This window comes from Opisthocomus hoazin, chromosome 19 (assembly GCF_030867145.1).
Source record: "Opisthocomus hoazin isolate bOpiHoa1 chromosome 19, bOpiHoa1.hap1, whole genome shotgun sequence".
Lineage (NCBI taxonomy): Eukaryota > Metazoa > Chordata > Aves > Opisthocomiformes > Opisthocomidae > Opisthocomus > Opisthocomus hoazin.
Window position 1 is genome coordinate 5,239,360 of NC_134432.1, and position 22,248 is coordinate 5,261,607.

At 51.6% G+C, this 22,248-nt stretch overlaps 1 protein-coding gene across 4 annotated transcripts in view; it reads right to left on the reverse strand.

The window, feature by feature from the left end:
• Window positions 1-22,248, reverse strand: part of LOC104335361 (discoidin domain-containing receptor 2) — a 63,781-nt gene that overhangs the window by 35,533 nt on the left and 6,000 nt on the right. For 2 of the 4 annotated variants that reach the window (XM_075439338.1, XM_075439342.1), the window contains exon 2: window positions 13,892-13,984. The exons of 1 other annotated variant lie outside the window; for it this stretch is intronic. The gene's annotated coding sequence lies outside the window, so the exon portion shown is untranslated. Of the gene's footprint in view, window positions 1-11,444; window positions 11,675-13,891; window positions 13,985-22,248 lie in introns of those variants that run through there. One more of the 4 variants, XM_075439341.1, reaches the window with a different exon arrangement.

Consider the following 22,248-nt stretch of genomic DNA (forward strand, 5'->3'; position numbering starts at 1 on the left):
AGCTTTTGGCTCGGGAAGTCCCCCAGCCGCAGATTGCTAGATGCCCAGAAGCTAAATCAGCATTAGAATCACTGAGGCTTGCCCTGTTTTTATTCTCTTTCCTCAGGATTTGCTACTGGCCATTGTCCCTGCTGGATTCCATCAGAAAAGATGGCTCTGAGCCTGAAAAACAACTAAGGGCCTTCTTGGGAAAAGAGCCAAACACGCACGCAGGAGGGGAAACCAATGATGGGTGGATGCTGCCCGGCGGTGCTGTGCCCAGCCATGCGGTAACGCAAGCAAACCCAGAAAAAGACCTTAACATTGCCTGGCCCCCTGCTGCTTCAGCCGCCGCTTGCGCTCCATGGGAGCACGCTGGCCACGGCTGGGAGGAAGCTGACACCAAGATTCTGTGATTTTGTGGCATCTTGGGCAGTGAGCACACAAAAGCAAAGCAGTGGAGAGAAAAGGCAGCCTGTATCTCAGCAGGAGGGAAAGGCACTGCCGAGCTGTGTGTGCACCCAAGGTCGTCCCTTCCCTCCTCGAAGCGGAGGGGACCCTGTGATCTCCGATGAAAACACACCGATTCCCACCATCCCATGACAGACTGCAAGTACCACAGAGCAGAGACTTCTTTGGCTTTGTAAAGCAAGTGTGCTGATGACACCAAACTGGGAGAAGTGGTGGATACACCGGCAGGCTGTGCTGCCATTCAGCGTGACCTGGATAGGCTGGAGAGCTGGGCAGAGAGGAACCTCATGAGGTTCAACAAAGCCAAATGCAGGGTCCTGCACCTGGGGAGGAACAACCCCATGCATCAGTACAGGCTTGGGGCTGGCCTGCTGGAGAGCAGCTCTGTGGAGAGGGACCTGGGTGTCCTAGTGGACGACAGGTTAACCATGAGCCAGCAGTGTGCCCTGGCTGCCAAGAAAGCCAATGGCATCCTGGGGTGCATCAAGAAGAGTGTGAGCAGCAGGGCGAGGGAGGTTCTCCTTCCCCTCTGCTCTGCCCTGGTGAGGCCTCATCTAGAGTACTGCGTCCAGTTCTGGGCTCCCCAGTTCAAGAAAGATGAAGAGCTACTGGAGAGACTCCAGTGGAGGGCTACAAGGATGGTGAGGGGACTGGAACATCTCTCCTACGAGGAGAGGCTGAGGGAGCTGGGCTTGTTTAGCCTGGAGAAGAGAAGGCTGCGAGGGGACCTTATAAATGCTTACAAATATCTGCAGGGTGGGGGTCAGGAGGATGGGGCCAGACTCTTTTCAGTGGTGCCCAGCAACAGGACAAGGGGCAACGGGCACAAACTGAAGCAGAGGAAGTTCCATCTGCACACGAGGAAGAACTTCTTCCCTCTGAGGGTGACGGAGCCGTGGTCCAGGCTGCCCACGGAGGCTGTGGAGTCTCCTTCTCTGGAGATGTTCCAGACCCGCCTGGACGCTGTCCTCTGCGGCCTGCTGTAGGTGACCCTGCTTCAGCGGGAGGGTTGGACTGGGTGACCCACAGAGGTCCCTTTCAACCCCAAACATTCTGTGATTCTGTGTAAAGCCATTTTTGCAGCAGAGTTTGAAGACAGACCTGGTGTATATTAGTCTATGCAGACAATTTGCTAGGGTGGCCCAGAGGCTCCCAAAGCAGGACTTGCAGAGAGAACTGCAGAGAGTTCAGCCCTACAGAAGACTGTCCTCCCCCAGGGCCTTCGAAAGCAAAGTGTCTTGAACTTCAAGACTTTAACCACCTTCCTGGAGGATGAGGTGGGAAACACAGCAGAGAGCTGTTTGGTGGTATACAGGGTGCCCTGACCACGACCCAGGAGCCTGCCCCGATCAGGGGGGCCATGTGGGTGCAGCCTGGGCTGGAGAAGATCCTTCCCCTGGGTCCCCACGCTGGACCAGCCACTGAACAGAGCTGCAAGTTGCTGAGGAGGTCCTGGCATGAGAACAGCAGCTTTGAGACATCTCCCAGGTGACTTCTCAGATCGAGGTTTAAAAGCTGCCAGCCGTATTGTAGCCCTCAGATGGCAGAGGACAAGGACATACCGGATCCATACCCTCATCACCTCTTCAGAGCCTAGAAACAGAGCCGGGCAAACAGGGAGAGGATCAGGCATCTGTCAAGACACGGGCCAGCTCCACCAAAACACTCTCGGGTTCTCCTCTGCAACCAAGCCAGGGCTAAGGGAAAGGATGTCCAGAAAGCGGCTAAGGTGAGGACCAGCGCTCACTGTTCAAGCAAAAAAGAAGTGAGAGCAACCCCAAACATCACTGTAAGCGTTCAAATGCCTTGGCATCCCATTTGCTCCAAAAGTCCAGAAAAGAAGGATCAACACCAGGGAGGCAGATGCCTGCAGCAGAGCGCAGGGACGAAGGAGCGCCCATGCTCATCCAGCACAGAGCTCGCAGTCCAGCTTGGATCGGCTGCTGCCCCAGATGAGAAGAATTAAGCCGAGACTTTGCATAAGGATTTTATCTTTTGACAAAAGAGCTGTTGTGCTAAGTGTCTCTCATCCTCTCAAAACGACACGCAAGTCATGACAACAGCCACCAACGTCACACCAATATAACAGATGTCACACAAACAGTACCATTACCTCCCAAACACCGTAATTCAAGGGCCCATTTGCTTTACGCAAAGCTCACGCTGTGTTCTACATCACGCCGACTGTATTGCCACGTGGCCAGTCACATCATTTAGCCACTTGAATGCGGTGATCAGAATGTAGAAGATAACAGGAGGACAGACAAGGAAAGTCACCCAGAGGTGCTCCAGCACCACGCCAGCTCCTGCCACCGTGCCGGCAGTCAGCGCTGGAGGAAAGGCAAGGGCTGGTTGTCTGCCCCAGCCTGCTGCAGCCAGCACCGTGTGAACCCAGGGCGTCCCACAGGCACCTGGAGCTCAGCAGGCCAAGCAAAAATGGTATGGCCTGGGGGAACTGCAAGTCAGAACTGGAAGACTACAGTGGCCAGCCTGGCCTCCAGGAAAGACAAGGAAACCTTCAGAGCTGGCTCTGCAGCATGCCTGTCTATAGCTCTGTGCCTACAAAAGCTGGCTTTGAATTTGGCCCTTGCCTAAAGAGTGTCCAAGATGAGCAGAATGAATCCTCTTGGGATGTGTCTGTCCCCGCTGATGACAAAAGGAACCCAAATAGCTGGCCTGGACCAGCCTCATCATTCCACAGTGGCCACAGCCTGGTGACACAAATCCTCACCTTTGCACGTGGCAGTGACGAGCTGTTTCCAGCAGCTCAGCCCCACACGGGGACCCCAGCAGCTGGGTCAGGCTGTACTGGGTTTGTTGTTCCCAGCACACTTGGTTCCCAGTCCTGGGCCACCAAAAGCACACATTTGGGCATCCCAGGAGAGGTGCTGCACACAGGGAGAAGTGTCATTTCTCATCTTCTGGTGCTCTACAGCAGCTGCTGTTCTCTTGAGCAAGGACACCAAGAGTGTTTTTCACTCCTGTCTCAGAATTTCAAGGAGCCTCAGCTCCCCTCAGGAGCTGGTACTGCCAGAAATCACTGTTTGGAGAACTACAGATGTTGATTTCTGCTGAGTCTAAATCTCAACTAGCAGTAGATTGGATTCCACACTGCAACTTCCCAATGCTAGAACACGCTGGGATATATTACTAAACACAAGCCCCTCTACAAACTGCTTGGAAATCATCCTCCTAACAATTTTTTCCAGGTAAACAACTTGACACGTACTTGTAGGTCTTTCAGCTGCATTAGAGTCCCTTGCTGTGCTCGTGCCTGCCTTCCTGCCCTGCTCACACACACACAGAAAGTGCCAAAATTACAGCACAAGCCGGCAACCAGCAAAACCAGAATTTGCAACATCCTCACAGAGGCAAGAAAGTGTTAAACTCTGTTCTCAGGACGGAATGGATCAAGTTGCTAATTGCTAACAGCTGGCTGCAGGAGAATAAAATCCTGTTACAATCATTGTGAGAGTGGAAAAAAAAAAATCTACTTGCTGAAAACTCCCTAAGAAATGCAAAAGAGGGCAGTTTTTCCCCAAGACACCCAGCAGATACCATGTCTCAAAAGGCAATGCCCCTCTCGGCAGAGGCTCAGCTCGCTGGGACCCAGCACCGTCCCACCAGGCACAGCGGGCACAGGAGGGAGCTACTCCTCAGTGATGTGCATGGAGAAGGTGGGACTTGGAGCTCCTCCAGGTACTGTTCTCCCTCCAGAGATCCATTACGGAGGTCTGGCATGTTTGCAAGCCTCTCTAGATCCCAGCTGAAACAGGCATTTGTTTTAACTGGTTCCTTCACAGATCATTACCTCGGAGTGGGACCTTAGGGTTTGCTGCAGGAATCCCATTACAGATGCCCAGCACCGCGCCAAGAAACTCAACGGTCGTGATCTAGACTCACAGCTGTGTGTATGGTGAACTCTGTATTACAAGAGCTTCTATCCTAAATCAAAGTATCCTCAGAACAGGTTCAGGAATGGTCAGGAGGATTGGATGGTATCTCCTAGCATTCCTAAAGGAATTCAAGGAGGAAACAGCAAAGCTACTAATTGGGCAATATCTGAAGCCTGGAGAAACAGAGGCTGGAAGGTGTGATTTTCTGGCCCCAGAATGATGGTGGAACATTTCTCTTTCCCTCAGAATCAAATCTGAGATACCTCAAAGCCAGCAGCCTTCCTCCGGTGCACACACTAACAGCCCATGCACCTCCAGCTTGGACCAAACAGAATTCACCAAAGCAAATGCTTAGCAGAAAGGATTCCGATCACTTAAAACATTTTGCTTATTTTACAATTCAAATACTTCCTACTGCTGGTATCAATTTTGGGTTTTTTAAGAGGGCTTTTAAGCCCCAGTTATCTCCTCCCTATACATTCCTATTTTCCATTAACAAAGATTCCGCATGACACATGGGTGGAACCTGGACAACCCAAGTACAAACAAGACACCAAGAATCAACACATTAGACAGTAACAGGGGAGGTGGGCAGGCCGGCAAGATCCTGGCACGAAGCATGAGGCTGCAATAGGAGTTCTTTGATACGGGCACCAACAGAGATGGCCAAAAAGAACATAAAGCCATGGCGATGCTAGGAATGCGGTGGGGGATGTAGGGCGGGAACAGGGACACCACAGAGTGATATCCAGAGCAGCAACATGTCTGGACAGACAAAAGCAAACAGATTTTAAGTGAAAGGGTTGGGTTCATCAAGATCCACGAGAGAGCTAAGACATGGCAATAGGAAAAGTGAGACAGCAACAGGCTCCAGCGTGATCTTTGAGGTGGCATTAGGAGACCCATCACCCCAAGAGACACAGAAGAACACAGGGGGCTAAGAAAGGAACCACAACACGTGACAGCAGCACATGGGGTGGGCACTGGGACACCGCAGAGCTGGGGCTGAGGCAGCGGCAGCAGAACAGAAACATCAAGGTCAGGGTGTACTTTGTGATCACTCTCCTGAGGGGTGAGCGATAGGACTGCCCCAAGGCTGAGGAGGGTTGGAACTTCATTTTCCACATTGTAGCCAAACATCTACTTGGAGCTATTATGAAAAAAGTGACACCTCACCCTTGCTAGATTTTAGGAGGAAAACGGCATTCCAGTCACCCGTGACACAGCCATTGAACACCGGGAGAAGGTTCAGCCCATGGACCCAAGCATGAAGGAGTGCCTCACCTACAGCCCGGAGAGAGGTGCGGGTGGTTTTGCAAAGCAGTTGGAGACCCACAAATCCTCCAGCATTCTCCCATTGCCCGCTGGCCAGTCCCTCAGGTGTGGGGTATCCTCAGGTTGTGAAACTGCACAGAGCACTTCTGTCACAAAACCAGACTTCGGGATAAATGAACAAGTGTAATGTAATCCACCAGGGTAACCAGGACAAAATTAGAAACCATTAGAAAGGCAAAGCCGAAGATAAGGAAATGCAACTCATTGTACTAACAACAGGTGCTTCTCAGCTCAGCTAACCCAAAAACACAGCTATCTTTCCCTGCTGACCCTAGGGCGAGGGTACCCTGTGCTTCTCTCAACCGAGGAACCTGGAGGTGCTTCCCACGACCCAGGCAGACCCACCAGGCAGGCTGCAATTCCACACGGGACATGAACGCACACCGTCCCCCAGGAACCTAAACCTAAAAGCAGAGCAGGGAAAGCCTGGCTGCCCTCCCACAAGCCCTCCAGAACACAGGTCGTCTCAGCTCAGGGACAGCCTGCAGGCTCCAGTCCCACTGTCTGTGTGACAGATGATGCAGGGAGGGCAGCAGTGGCAGAACAACAGCAGATGTGCACAAACAAAAAGCTCTGACTGTCTCCTTTCTCCTTGCCCAAGCAGCAGCAATCACCATCCCTTACCAGGGCTTGCTCCCCACACAGAATGGGCACCAGAGAGCACCTGGAACATTGACATTTTCAGCCTATTCCTTAAGGTTGCTTACTTTGTTTTTTAAACTATGCTTAAAACGTATCTACTACAAGTCAGCAATAGTCCTCTCGACCGGCAATCTTCCACCGCGAGAGTCTCCCATAGCAACCATACATATGACACGTTAACCACACAGATGACAGATGGAGTATTAAGAGCACTCAATCTAAACCACCTTCCTCCCTCCTCGTTCTCAAGGGGCTCCCCCATAACCTTCTACTTAACTGTACTCAAACTTGCATTCAGAAGGAGATCAGGTTACTGAGTCGCAGAATTATTTGGGCTGGAGGAGATCCCCAGGAGAACACCTAATCCCACCTCCTGCTCAAAGCAGGGTTAGCACCAATTTCAGAGTAGCTTGCACAGGACTTTGTCCAGCTGGGTCTCAAAAACCTCCAAGGACGGAGGCTCCCTCACCTCTCTGGACAACCTCTTCTACTGCTTGACTGCTGCAGAGGGAAAACTTCACCCCTCCTTATGCCAAGGCAAAACCTCCTGATATTTCAGTTGTCAACCCTCCTGCCACACACCTCAGCAAAGAGTCTGTTTCTGTCTTCTTGATAATCTGCTCTTTGGTATCCCAAAGCCTTCTCTTGTCCCAACTAAACCGCCCCGGCTCCATCAGCCTCCTCAGTGAAACCAAATTTCAGTATGAAGTTACTTAACGTTTTCCCCCAAGTCTCCACTTGTGAGACCAGGGCTCCACCCAGGCAGTGGGACACCTCCAGTGGGATTTTGCTATGACTCCCACCAGCTTCTTCATGGGCAAACTAGGGAATACCTGAGTTAGTCCCATATGGACGCTGGAGCATGGCTGGAGCACTACTCCACAGCCCTCTGCTTAGGGACTGCGCGGATCACATTCCCACTGGTAACTATTTTTGAGAGGTATCAGGTGGCACTTTCTAAATCAACTTACTCAACACAGTACTGATCGGCGACGTGGCAGCTGAGATACTGCCGCCTCAGCACAGTAACGGGACTGGTTACGTCAACAGCAAACAAAGACCAGGTCCCACCAAAACTGCTCAGAGCCCACCAGCTGCCAGCAGCAGTGAGGTAGCCCATCACAGCGTGAGGGATTTGCCAGGGCAAGGGGGACCCGGCTCCACCGCGCCGGGGAGCTGACCGCTCCGGCTCCCAAAGCAGAGCCTCTTGTACCTCCCACAAGCAGCAGCGTTTGGTCAACGGCAGGGCACTTAGTTGGGATCCACATCTATGATGTCAACGCAGTTACTTTTGGCAGCCAGTAGAGGAATCTCATTAAAAACCACAATCTCAAGACTTTTCGGACCTGATCTGCTTTCCATCAAAGCACACGGATCACCAAGCACACTCTTACTTTAATTTGACATTGATTTACTGACGCACCAGCTTCCCCAGACCTCGCTCTGGACGGAGGTTACTCTCCACTGCCTGCTGGTTACCTGCCCCCACTCTATTTTAGCACATCGCCACCACATTTCTGTTATCCCAAATCTCTGGAACTCTTTCAGTCTTCCCAGATTTATTACACATCAGCAGCCAGGATTCGGAAAGCTGCTTTGCCAATTTGTTTTAAACAAACAGGTTCCCATCTTGCTCAAGTTTCAAAGACTTTCAAATGTCACCTCGCGTTTAACACCCTCCCTTGTCCCCCGTGCAACAGAAGTTCTTTCGATACCCTCACACAGGAGGGTACAGCAGCCAGCTTTGCCCCAAACACAGGAAACATTTTACTTCTCAGTATTGTTATTAGCAATCAGTTGGGGTTTTTTTAACTTTTCCCAACAACATAAACATCATTGATTAAATTTGTTATGCAGAAATTAAAATATTTCTCACTGCCCTGAGATATACTTTTTCAGTCATCTTTAGCTTTCCTTATTAATTGCCTACCTTCCAGAATACCTAGTCTACCGTAACAACTACTTTTTTTCCAATATATTCCTAGGAGATTCTTTCTAAAAGATAACACACGATTACTGGGATGGACTCTTTGCAAACTCAGAAGGGAAGCAACCAAAGTTGCACACAGCAGCACGCAGTACCCAGCACCAAGCTGAGAAGCTGCTGGTTTTTGCACGGGTGGAAGCCAAACTCTAAGAGATGGTTCAGTGAAAATCAAACCAGAAACACTATTTTGGAACATCTACTAATTTAGCTGGCAACCTAGTTTCCAAACCACCACAAAAACGCTGATACTACCGAAAGCTGTGTTTTAGGACTTTTGTAAAATGTCTCTTCATATTCCTGAAACAAGAATTCAGTGCACCTGTCACTGGAACACAGACCTTGCCCTCAGCTCGAGCAGCTCTGCTGTAACCTCACCAAAAAAAAAAAAATGTTTCTCAGCGTGAAATGCCATGCCGTGCATCTACAAACACATACCAAACTGGAGGAAGCTTTTCCAGTATCAGAGAGAAGCAAAATTTATCATCACCTACGGCATTCCACAGAACACAGTAACTCCGAACACCAAGATGCAGCAGGTGGAAAGTGCTCCTGCCCTCGCACAGCCCGCTGGCCTGAGCCCGAGCGACAGGCAGGCTGCGTCCTCCGTGGGGTCGGTTCCTCAGAGCCTGAGCACAACCTGCAGCAGCGCACGCAACCGAGCAAGCGAAACCTGAGCAAACTTTGTTTGCTGCGCAAAGTGGTTTTAAAGTTTAATTTATGAAGGGTCTGGCAACAACGGGAGCAGCAAGGAGCAACATTTACGGATCAGCTGGATTCGCTGCATCACAGAATCACAGAATAGTAGGGGTTGGAAGGGACCTCTGTGGGTCATCTAGTCCAACCCTCCTGCCGAAGCAGGGTCACCTACAGCAGGCCGCACAGGACCTTGTCCAGGCAGGTCTTGAATATCTCCAGAGAAGCAGACTCCACAACCTCCCTGGGCAGCCTGGGCCAGGGCTCCGTCACCCTCAGAGGGAAGAAGTTCTTCCTCATGTTCAGCTGGAGCTTCCTCTGCTTCAGTTTGTGCCCGTTGCCCCTTGTCCTGTCGCTGGGCACCACTGAAAAGAGCTTGGCCCCATCCTCCTGACACCCACCCTGCAGATATTTGTAGGCATTTATAAGGTCCCCTCGCAGCCTTCTCTTCTTCAGGCTGAACAAGCCCAGTTCCCTCAACCTCTCCTCGTAGGGGAGATGCTCCAGTCCCCTCACCATCCTCGTAAAGCATCAAGGCTGGAGACTCCAGTGAGGGTGCCCAGGCAGGTCTAACCATGTTCTGCTAGGTTTACTATTTGCAGCTCTCCAAGATAAATTTTAACTTCTCATGTACAGAGATGAAATTCTAGTTAACTAAGTGTTCCAGCACAATACCTAGCACGACTGCAGACAGTTCAGAGATCTTTGCTTGCCACAACGCATTGCAAGCGATCAAACCAAATGTTTTGCTTACAAACAAAGGAAGAGACAAGACGACTGAAAAAGCTCTAGCTGCGTTTCACAGCTACGGAAAACCAGAATGGTCGATTCTGATCAAATTTTCTCAAGGCAGACCAGAAAACAGGAGCCCACAGAGAAGTAATAAGATTTAGCAATTACACAGAAGGCAGGTAGCCATAGGAAAACCTTGGGATTGTTTGAGGCAAAGAAGAGAAACAAGAGAGATGGGGGGGGGGGGGGGGGGGAGGGGGAATAATGATGCCTAGACAAAAAAAAAGAACCCGTTTACCTCTTTTCCATATTGAAAATGAACCGAAATTAAAAAACAACAAATTAAAACCGAGGAAATGAAATTCCACAGCACACCACGTGCATTAAGCCTCTGGGATGTATTGCCACAGAGCAATGTGGGAGTAACTCAATAAAATATTGGAAGTGGATCTACATAATAAGAACATCTGCGATTCCATTAGCAGAGCAAAAGAAAGAGAACACTGGACATAAATTTTCATCCAGCCAAGCATAAGCAAACCAGTAATTAATGTGACCAGCGAGCTATCTCCTACACAGGCAGGTTATTCCACATCTGCCTGCGTTCAGGCCCTTGGGCTTTCACGCGCCATGTGCCAAGCAGCCGCTGCCCGAGATCAGATGGGTGCCCGAGTAGGTGGGCTGGGATCTAATCCAGTTTGGCAAGCTTCGTGTCTGTGTACAGAGATCGCATTTCAGTTTTCGGCGCCTTATTGTGCAGCTTCTCAAAAAGAGAAACAACTCTACCCACCTTTTTTTTTTTTTTTAGCAGAGATGACACAAAAAGGGCAGATGAAATTTCAGCCAAACCTGTTAAATAAATACCTACAGAGCAGTGAGCAACCCTGGAACGCTACGGGGGAAAGATGGCTATTTTGTAAAGTTCTCAGTACCTGAAAAAATGGGTTTACTGGGGAAGTAACCAGATTTTATCTGAAAGGGCTGCTACTGGGGAGCCCTGTGGTTAACCCTAACAACAAGGATTCTCAGGAGCAGCTTCCTGCTTATTCTTACTCCTGTGCTTTAGGCTAAATGCCAGTCTGAGAAAGTTTGACAGTGACAAAAATTGCAGTAGGTGCACCAGGAGGGGACAGGGAGGTCTGCATCCCCTTGGGAGAAGAGGGGAGAGAAGGCAAACGAAATGCAGCCACAAAACTCGCACGGGGCAGGGGCCGCTGGGGCTCGGAGGCCAAGACCATGTCCGTCCCACTTTCCCACCCTCCACAAGCGACTCGCTGCCAGCTCCAATTTTTGCATCTCTGACTCAGCCCTAGCCCTGAAACATTTCAGGCAAGCATGTCCGACAGAGCTCAAACACCATGGGCTTTCCCGGAGAGCCGCAGCCCCAGAAACCACTTCTGTCCGGGAGAACGACACCATCCAGCTTCACATTTCCACCCAACAAAAGACCCCACAGGCAACGCTGCGGGAACACCCATGGTCCTCAACCCCCCCGCAGCTGTGGGACAGGAAACAGGGCGCAAAGAGCCACCATCTCCCTACCAGCCCAGGGAGGAAAGCCTTCACCTCCCAGCGCTGCCACCTCCACAGACCCCCCCTCCCTTTCCAGCAAGTCTCCAACAGTGTTTGTGCTGCAGCCAGTGACAGAAAGGCGCAGGGGGGAGAGCTGATCGCGAGCCGAGAGCCGAGTTAAGCTGGAAGGACCCTACCTGCCTCGCCAGGGGCCTGCTGAGCACGGGGAACCACGGCCATGTCTCTTTTGAACTCCACAGGTTGAGCCAGGCTGTAGTTTCGACATTCCTTGCAACTTTCCGCCAGCACACATGATATGTTCAAACTTGAGTAACTCCTCCCTCCTCCCTCCCTCTGCACACAGACAGGCCCAGGAGATGGCCCTGCCTCTATCATCCCAGTTCCTATAGCAACTCCTGACCCAGCAGATGGAAACAGAGCTGTTTTCTAGGCAAATCTGCCTTCTTGGATTCCTCCGCTCTTCCCTGCTGTTGGCCCCTCCTTGCTCCAGTGCTCTCCCCAGGGGCTGCTCCGCTGGCACTTGGCCCAGACTTCGCCTGGAGGAAGGCCAAGCTTTGAATTCATTTAGTAAAACCACAACATAAAGCAGCTCTCCTGCTCAGGAAGCAGGGCCCGTGTAGTCCCAGGGGCAAGGCAGGCCCCGGCACGGCACCGCAGAGCCAGCCCGCGCCTTCGTGCTCAGCACGGCTGCCCGCGCTCGCGGGAAACGTCCCGGCAGGGACATCGCCGCACCGTGCTCCTCGCGCGCATTCTTCACCAGCCCGTGTCGTCCGGGGGAAAGGTAAAAAGCAAAGACAGAACTAGTCATTTATTAGGCAAGCCCAGCTGAGGGGATAATTGCAGCCGAAGAGCAGAGCGAGGCACTTCTCAGACATCTGGACTTTTCCTTCCAAAGCCTTTCCTGGGAGAAGGAGCACCCAGCAGTGACACCAGGGCTCAGTCGTGTTCATCACACCAGCTCCCCCCACTGCCTTCCTCGGGTTGGGGTCCTACGGGAGTGAGGATCACCAATGCAGCTGTCAGACAGCTGTGCAACACCACATTCATTTCCTTTTCACTTAAAAAATATAGAAATGGAGGGAAAATACAAAACTCAATACCAGAATGTGGCACTTGGAGGGAGATAATTACCAAGGGTGACACTAGGAACCTCACGGGCAGGTGACACTGCTAAGGCTCCGTGGTGGCAGGGCAAGCAGGACCACAGCAGACGGAGCCATGGGAGGCACCAACATGGCCACGGGGGCCAGGAGGCTATGGGCACCCTGGGGAGACCACCCATCCATGCCAGTAAGGCACCAGCAAGGACACGGGGCTGCAAAACCGCTCACAGGCTGCACAGCCCTGCAAAGCCCCTCCAACTCCAGCACCGGCTGCTGCCCCTGCCCACTGCCAGGCTCCACTGCAGAGCTGCTGTGGTGGAGACCAGATCTGGAGATGAACATCACCTGTGGTCGCTGGTATAAGGCCCCAGTTAGGCGACCAGCATCAGGGACCATGACAGCAGAGGGAGACCAAAGAGCAGAAGGGCTTTGCTGACTTGCCCGTCAGGAAACGCAGGTGCTGGCCTGCCTCCTGCAAGGAGGCTGCTCGACACGGGAAGGGCTGCGACGTCCCGTTCGGACACCACGGCAGGGGTAAGCACCCTCTGGGGTCAGCAGCACAGGGCTGCGACAGCAGCGCCGGGGTGGGAGTTGGACACCGGTGTGGTACAGGAGTGACACTCACAGGGACTCCACAGCAGGAGACTGGGAAGCGGAGATGGCAGCAATTCAGCCCAGTCCTCAAAGACTCCCACATGCTACACCTGGCCTCAAGCAGAAATCACAGTAAAGCATCAACAGAAGAAGCAGGTATTTTGGGTACTCAAAAGAAAAAAGGAAGCAAACCTGAACCACACTGTGCCCACACTAAGCCTTAACCGGAAAATACAGCTGTGAGCTGTAAAACATGGTCATGTGTGCAGTCAGATACCACCTTGCTCCCATCTTCTCCCTGCCTCCTCAGCCCACCTCAGCACCGAGAACAGAAAACTACTAACTTTTTTTCCCCTCTTTGGGTAATCTTTGCATGTTTGAGTGTGTTAATCAGCTCAGAGGGATGGGACAATCCCTAAGGCTCATATATAGTTTGGGACAGAAACACATGGTAGGGTGGAGGTGGAAAGACATGAGACCTCTCCCTGTTTGGGAAGCCCTACTCCAAGAGGGTGTTACTGATTCAGGTAACACTCTTACAAGGCACTCTTCTGCCAAAATAAGGACACCTGCCCTGTCAACATAATGGTGCACAAGGACTAAGCTGGATGCAGGCGCCCGAGGTAAACTGGGACCAAACCAATTCCCTCTGGAGGACACAGGGCAGTTTGTGGCAGAAGGCACCTCTGGACATCCAGGAACAGGGAGTCCACGAGAGACATCAACAAAAGCATCAACGCAGACATCTGCACATCGCAGAAGCGATATCAAGGGTCTAGAGAAAGCTCTCCATTTCCTCACAGCACCGGGAAGAACAACAGCCCAACTTGCAAACAGACTGGAGGAGCTCCGCTCCCTGGGGAAGGACGGTGCCATGGAGGCACAAAGCACTGCTAGAAAACTGCTGATCTTGCAGTTAGACTCACTGTTGCCTTCAGCACTTCAACACAGAAACAGGCTCTCTGCTGGATGCCCTCCGAAATGTAACGTGATCCCACGGTGTACATTCACTGATCAATCTAGGGATAAAGCAAAGCAGAAAACAGTCCTTTTCTCACTGGAATGAGCCCAAATATGCACAGTAACAGATCTCACTCAGACCTATTGCAAACTGAAGTACTTCAGAGCGCTTTGCATCTCACATCGCAGAGGGAGCATACTTCTGCAATAGCATCATCGGTTCTCAAATTGTGTGTTTGAGAGACTTCCTAATGACCTCACAGCAGCACATGTGACCAGTAAGTCATCTTCTCAAAGGACTAGAAATAACATCAACAGACCCTGTTTTGGTTTTGCACAGAACAGCTTTCCGCAGCATGAGCAGGTTTCCACACGGTGAGGGAAGAGAACCAGTTCAGGCCAGGGCTGGCATTTTTATAGTTTCTCCAGCAGATTGCATTTGGCTTTGGAAAAGATCAGACCAATTAACAGATGAAGACACATTAGCAGATACTAAATTCCACATACAAGTTTAGACACAAAACCTTGTTTATCCCAGTGCAGGGCAAGTTGGCTGTTCTTTAGGTCTCTACATAGTACCAAGAATCCCAGAAATATTTCAAAAGCATTCTAAGAAGAGATAAGAAATGGTCTCACAAAACAGAAAACAATGCCTTGAAAGTGTTTTAAGGGGCTTAAAACCACTTTTTTTTCCTTCCAGTGCTTAAAAATAACCTGCTGTGTTGAGCAGCAAAGCAGAAACCTGAAATTCGTGGGTGATGAACTGATGAGCTGTTCACACCAAAATCATGAATGTGCCTTTTGCTGCCCCAGAGCCACTGCCTGATCAGGTGAAATAAATGAACACACATGAAGACAAACAGCTAAAGACAGACTGATGGGCTAGAACATCTGAGCAGATCCCTCCTCTGTCCTGAGCACAAAGTTCTTGCAGAAGAAAAGCTGCATAACCACACTGTAGAAATGAATGCACCAGACCTGTGACTTGTGGCCAGAGAGCTGCCAGTTACCCACAGTGGTGCAGCAATATATATCCAAGAACAAGGGAAATATTCATTAGAATACCACCTAAAAGCTTTATCTGACAGGCCTCTCCTGTAGCAGCAGCACAAGAGGCTGCTCTAGCCATATTCCCAGACCTCCCATCCTTCTCCAGCAGCTCTGCTCCATGGCCCTTACAGTCCTTGTCCTCCAGCCGCCTGCCCAGCCCAGCTACGGTGGGACCTCTACATGCCTTTATCTGAGAAGGCCACAGCAAGGCCTGGTGACCCCAGTGCCTCAGGCAGGACCAGGACCTCACCTGAGCAGTCTCCAGCTCAGCAGGGACAAAGGAGGACACAGGGCAGTCCCACTAAGGAGGCTGAACCAGTGCACATTCAAGCTGCTTTATTTTTTCAGTGAGAAGCGATGAAAGCCAGCTCCTGCCTCCACCTTTCCAGGAACTTTTGATGCAACACAGAAGCCTGCTGTAAAAGTGCTTTGTTTACACCCTACAGCCCTCTTCTGTCCTTCCTCATAGTGTGAGAGTACATCCACTCCCACCCTACCCCAGCTGAAACATCTGCTCAGCCTAGCTCTGCTGGTATCATCCTTCCACTGCGAAGGAACCCACCTGGGGAAAGAGGGAAGCAGGGCAGAGCTTGGCACAGTGGGACGCACGTGTGACAGACATCCTCTGAGAAATACTGACAAGCCACCCCTACATCCAAGGTGCTGATGAGAGCCGTACCGCAGGGTAACAGAGGAAGGGCTTGGAGATGACACCACAGTGCATGCGGTGACATATACGGACGCCTGATGTGGGACAACCCCCCCCAAGCAGTACAGGAGACCACAGGGCACATGGGAACACTCACCCTCCACCAAATACCTCCTACCCCACACTGAGGAAGCCTTTCCTGCTCTGAAAAGGGATGACAGGAGGCCTCAAGAGGACAAACATTACAGCAAAACAGTGTCTCCTTTGCCCCTCAGCGACTTCCTGAATCACTGAAACCCACACAGCCTCTGGTCCAGCCATGGGACAGACATCCTCATGCCCCCGGCAGATGAAGGTCTGCAGAAGAGCCAAGCTGCTTGTTTCAGGGCACACAGGCAGCTGCTTGGTGAAGCCCCGTTCTGCTGGGACAGGGGAGCAGAGGAGGCCTCAGCACAGCTTTGCCACCACAGCTCCCTCACCCAGGGATGAGAGTGGCTGGGGAGGTGGCAATGGAAGAGCAACTATTCCTCCCCAGCACCTGAGAAATCTCACTCAGAGCTTTAATACTGCCAGGAGAGACCCAAACAGCAGCAGCCTCCCATTTGGCCTGTCTTTTAAACAACATGTCCCCAGGTGCTACATCGTGGGCTGCCTCAAAGGCAGGGGTGAGAGCAGAGAGAAGGAAAGCAGTACTTACACCCCCAGGTCAGAACAAGTGCAGCAAGATCAAATTAGCTTTCGTTGTTGTAATGACAAAGCCCCAGTGAACACGTCATTCAGATTAAACTCCTGGCATAGACACACTTGTAAACACTCTCCCTGGCCATCTTTGCTGACGCAGCTGTGAGAATTGAGCAGAGCAGACCACTATCTGTGAACGGGCATCCCTCCCTATCCCTGGACACTGGGACCAGCCCAGGCAGGACATCTCCAGCCTCTCTGCCTTGCTCTCGTCTGCACAACAAGCCAAGTACCCTCTGGTGTTCTGCAACAGCGTGCACTGCAGATGACAATCACTGCCATGCCAAGGAAGGAATCAACTCCTATGAGCTAGCAAGCCCCTGCTCTGGGCTTCTGACATCTAATCCCTGGAAGCAGCTGCCAAATTCAGCAGGCACAAAGCCTCTTTCAAAGCTGACCCTTCTTCTTGAAGCACCAGACAGCAGCTAACATCCCGAGCACTGTCCTTCACAAGTTCATCCCCCACCACCACAGTGGGCCAGCTCTCCTGCCCTCCATCCCCACATTGAGTCCGGAGCAAGGAAGGCGGCGTAAGGAGTGTAGAGCTGCGCAGGTCCCAGCACTGCTGGGGACAAAGCCCTGCTATCTCACCTGCAGTGATACTTTTCCCCAAGCCTGTTCCTCTCTCCCAGAAGTTTCCAGGTGAATCTCTGTTGGCATATTTCACCCCAAAAGCTACAAGCTGTGGGGACCTGAGAAGACCAACATCTGAGTATTAAATCCAAATCCAGTTCAGAGCAAAGCTTCCTTCACTGGATATTTTATCCTAGAGACATGGGGAATATGAGCAGAAAGGCAAAGCAAATCATAAGCACTGGCTGTAAGCTTCAGCAAGGAGGAACAGCACATGGGAAGGGAGAGACTCGGTACCAGTCGTTCGCTCTTCCCAGCAACGAACACCAAATGGGCCGAGCTCAGCTCGTGGCAGCGATGCCGTTACAGCTCCTCCGCCTGTAACACACACAGACAGACCCCTGCAAAAAGCAGCAGCGCATGGAAGAACCAGTGGTGAAACAAGAGCTGTCAGCCCAAGCCAGCCCCCCGGTGACACCCCTGAAGCCCCGTACAGCTGCTGCCCCAGGACCCTCCGGCCACGCGACCCCAAACCTGACCTCTGCCCGCTTGTCCGAAGGCGGCACACAGAGAGCGGCGGACAACAGCAGCCACCGCATTTCTGCAATTCCTCAGCAAGGACCATCACCTTCAAGCAACCAGAAGACTGCAGAAGCCCATGCTCTCAGCCCTTCCCGTGGGCTCTGCTACGGAAACAAAGGGCAGGAGCGTGCTCTCGGGTGCGCAGTTCAGACGGGCAGGACACCAACGGCCCCTCTGCACGGCGCAGTGAGAACTCGTCACCCACTCAGGGACACGGCTGCTCGCTCCACACCAGACTCCTCTGACACGACGGCTGGTTTGCACTCTAACAGGAACACAACCTCAATCTCCAGAGCAGCAGGCAGTGCCAAACAGGATCGCGACCAGCCCGCGGGAGCTCTCACACTCAGTGCCAGTGAAGCATGAACATCATTTCTGAATCTCCCCGTTAGACGAGGGGATGCAGAGTCCAGGGATGCAGCCAGATCCGAGTCTAGCAACGACGTCTTGGCTAGGGAAGCTTCCACCTCCTCAGCAGCTCCTCGCAACTCTGCCGTTTCCCTTCCAAACAAGGCCTCCCGGCCTAAGGAAGCACAAGGGTGTTGCAATCCGCAGTTTTGTCTGAAGAAATCCAGCCCAGCCCGGACGCAGCAGCAGGCCTCTGGTCTGGCCTGACTACGTGCCATTCATGGACACCCACTGCGTCCAGAAGCTTGTGGCATTTCTGAAGGCGAGTTTACTCCTCAGATGTAGAGAGCTCTTCTGCTCCCATTAATATTCAGGACCATGGTGGGTAACTTAGATGTGCACTCCAACAGGCACACTCATCTCATGACCTGGTATTTTTTCTGAAATAAATGCAGTAGGCTCTGGGGCAAACCCTCTCCTCCCACTGCGAGGGGCTGAGGAGGGTAGATAAAAGGCAGCCGCATGCCTTGTGTCTGTGTGGCCTCAGCCTGGGCGCACAGCTGGCCGGCACCCATCCCACGCTCGGCCTCGGGGCGAGGGATGCTCGCAGTGCTCATTCTGCGCCTCCTGACAAGTCCAGCTCCTATCTAGGCAAACACCACGGCTAATACCAAGGGGAAAACACCCACGTGCTCGTTCTGACAACGGGACACCGCCTGCAAGCGCTGCTTCACCTTGTGCAAGCCATGAGAAAGCCACCTGACAGTATCCCTGCCTTGTCCCGCAGAAACAGCACCAGAGGCTGCTCATATTTTCCATACTAGCATGGAAAAGACAGAAGGACTCAGATACATTACACATCACATTATGAGGCCTACTGGGACATTTCCTAACAGTTCACTTCAATGTTTTTAAACCTGCGGGATGAGGTAATTCAAACCTAAATGCATAACCCACACCACAAGGTGGTTCACTAGGTACAACTCTCAAGCAAAAGCAAACAAAAGCTGATCCGGCACGGTACGCTGCTCCATCCCCAGACGTTTCCAAGACTTGGCCAGAAAAAGCCATGGCTGAGGTGATCACATGCTGGAGACAGTCCCACTTCAAGCAGGAGGTCAGGCTGAAGACCTCCGGACGTCCTTTCCAACCAGTATTTCCATCATTCTGTGACAGTGAATGAGAATAGGCAGAATAAATTATTTCCAACAGTTTTATGAAAGACTCACGTCCAGTTTCTCTGAAGAGATCTTTCTAGATTATATTAAGAGTTTGGTTAACAAAGACACCAGCACTGACACAATCAGGGCTAATTCTGTACTGGCAGGGATACTGGAGTGCCAGCAGCCGTGCCTTGATGTACGGCACGGATCTCGGTCAGGGTCAGTACACTGCCTCACACTGTCCTCACACAATTAGCACTCACCATGAGAGATTTCTTTTTGGCATTTAACTTCAGCTATGTATTCAAACACAAAAGCATGCAATAACTCCAAGAACACAGGTTAAAAGCAAGACAACTAATAGCTCTGAAGACGCTAGAAGCAACTCGAAAAATAATTTCCCACAAGAAGTCCTTACCCTAGGGCGGTCTCAGAAGCACTGCTGCTATTTGGTGTCCTCCCAGTGCTGGGAGGAGGCCAAAAAAATGCCATAGCAGAGACAGAACCACATCTAATCACTGTGGGTTCAGTCCTCGGGAAGAAGGCAGCATGTCTACGCGAGGTGCTCTGTCTGGAGGGTGATGGGGAAGCAGTAGCAGGCACTGAGATGAAGGAGGGTCATTGGCCACCAGAGAAACTGCCACCACTGCCGTTCCTCCCGTGGTGCTGCCAGGGTTGACTCACGGTGTCTGCACATGGCACTGGCCAGCAAAGCTCTTTCTCAGAGTAAAGCCCCGTCCAGGTTGTCCCAAAACATGAAAGAAAACACAAGATTGCTGCTAGCTAAATATGTAGATGGGTGGCATCAAACTGATGGAAAGAGGAAGGACACTTTGGGAAGTTCAGTTATTTGAATAATAGCCATCGCAATCCAGACAAATGCAAAACACATGCACTTAAAAACAAAGTCCATGAGATTAATTTACAGCACTGGGACCCCTGTCCAGGGAAACAGCAAGGGAGCTCACTGCATGGCTAGCTCGGCTAGTCTGATTCGCTCTCTTCAGCAGCTGAATCACAGGACACATGGCCAAACACCTCATCCCAAACAATAACACGGCGTTGGAGGCTCATGCTGCACATGTTCTCACAAGCACCCCCAGCCCAGCTCCACTACAAATGCAGAAATGGAAGATAAACATTCCTGGAAGATCACATTACCCAGCATGAAGACGTGACAGCTCGTCAGGGACAGCAGAAACAGCCCGAGTGTAGCAGTCAAAAGCACTCCTTATAGGCTGACATTTTCATATTGGAGAATACTGGTGCTCCAGCTATTTCTGTTACAGTATTTTTTTTTATTTAATTTTTTTTTTTACTTTGACAGGCAGAAACAAACAAGCACAAGTGAAATAACATAGCAGTAATACAGACAGACAACAAAGCCTGACACTTGGCTAGTTTAGCTCTCCAGAAGAAGGCAACATGAGTGAGTGATACCACTACCAAGTGATAGATGCAGCAAACTCATGCCCAGATTCTCCTCCTTCAAGGAAAAAGAAGAGCTGCAAACGCAGCGTGCTCTGCAGGCTCTGGCTCTATCTGCTCGCTCTTCAGCGGCTCCTCGTTACTGATGGGTGGGATGTTTTTACACCTTAAATGCTATTCCCAGAGAAACTGAACAGACTTCTCATTTTCACTGCATAAATTGAAAGAAAATACCCCACCCTATTCTTCTGGCCTCCTAACTGCAGCTGGCAGACGTAGGACTGTCCTGGGGAAGAAACACAACTGTTTACTTTGTTTGTCTGTCCCTCCTCTTCTCCTGTCCCCCTCTCCTCCATCCCCTACGGCACATACGAGCTGATCATCTCCCTACCACCTCTTGACGAGCGTTGACTTGTTGCGGGTGGGTCAGGCACTGCAGAGCCTTGCAGACAGATCTGGGCACAGCACCAAGCATCAAGCAAGGAAAGTCAAATCAGGTCAGGAGAGCATCATCCACGCTGGGAGTCCTTCCAAGCAAACACCCAGAGAGCTGCTGCTTTAGAAGCAGACGGGCCCCAAATCCAAACTTTGGAACAACTCCACCCAGTTTAATTCCTTGCTCACGCATTCTGCGAGCATTAGTTCTGAGTGGCCTGGTGCTTAACAGTTCCGTACTTGAAACTTCATGGAGAAAACAAAGTTTAGGCAGCACTTGTCAGGGTGCAGATCATCACCTCCCATGTGTGCACAGTGCTCGACCCAGCTGCAGTCAGCAGCCAGTCTCCAGGTGGACAGATGGCCTGGGAACAGACCCAGCACGACCCCATCCAGGAGCAGCATGAAGAATGAAATCACAGAATCACAGAATAGTAGGGGTTGGAAGGGACCTCTGTGGGTCATCTAGTCCAACCCTCCTGCCGAAGCAGCGTCACCTACAGCAGGCTGCACAGGACCTTGTCCAGGCGGGTCTTGAATATCTCCAGAGAAGGAGACTCCACAACCTCCCTGGGCAGCCTGGGCCAGGGCTCCGTCACCCTCAGAGGGAAGAAGTTCTTCCTCATGTTCAGACGGAACTTCCTGTGCCTCAGTTTGTGCCCATTGGCCCTTGTCCTGTCGCTGGGCACCACTGAAAAGAGCTTGGCCCCATCCTCCTGACACCCACCCTGCAGATATTTGTAAGCATTTATAAGGTCCCCTCGCAGCCTTCTCTTCTCCAGGCTGAACAAGGCCAGTTCCCTCAACCTCTCCTCGTAGGGGAGATGTTCCAGTCCCCTCATCATCCTCGTAGCCCTCCGCTGGACTCTCTCCAGTAGCTCCTCATCTTTCTGGAACTGGGGAGCCCAGAACTGGACACAGTACTCTAGATGAGGCCTCACCAGGGCAGTGTAGAGGGGAAGGAGAACCTCCCTCGTCCTGCTGGCCACACTCTTCTTGATGCACCCCAGGATCCCATTGGCTTTCTTGGCAGCCAGGGCACACTGCTGGCTCATGGTTAACCTGTCGTCCACCAGGATGCCCAGGTCCCTCTCCACAGAGCTGCTCTCCAGCAGGTCGACCCCAAGCCTGTACTGGTGCATGAGGTTGTTCCTCCCCAGGTGCAGGACCCTGCATTTGGCTTTGTTGAACCTCATCAGGTTCCTCTCTGCCCAGCTTTCCAGCCTATCCAGGTCACGCTGAAAATCGCTGAGCTGCTACAAAAAATACACCACCTCACAGCAATCGGTTGGAGCAACAAGTGTTTTACCAGTCCTTCTCATTGAAAGAATGATCCTGGGATTATTAGCCAGTG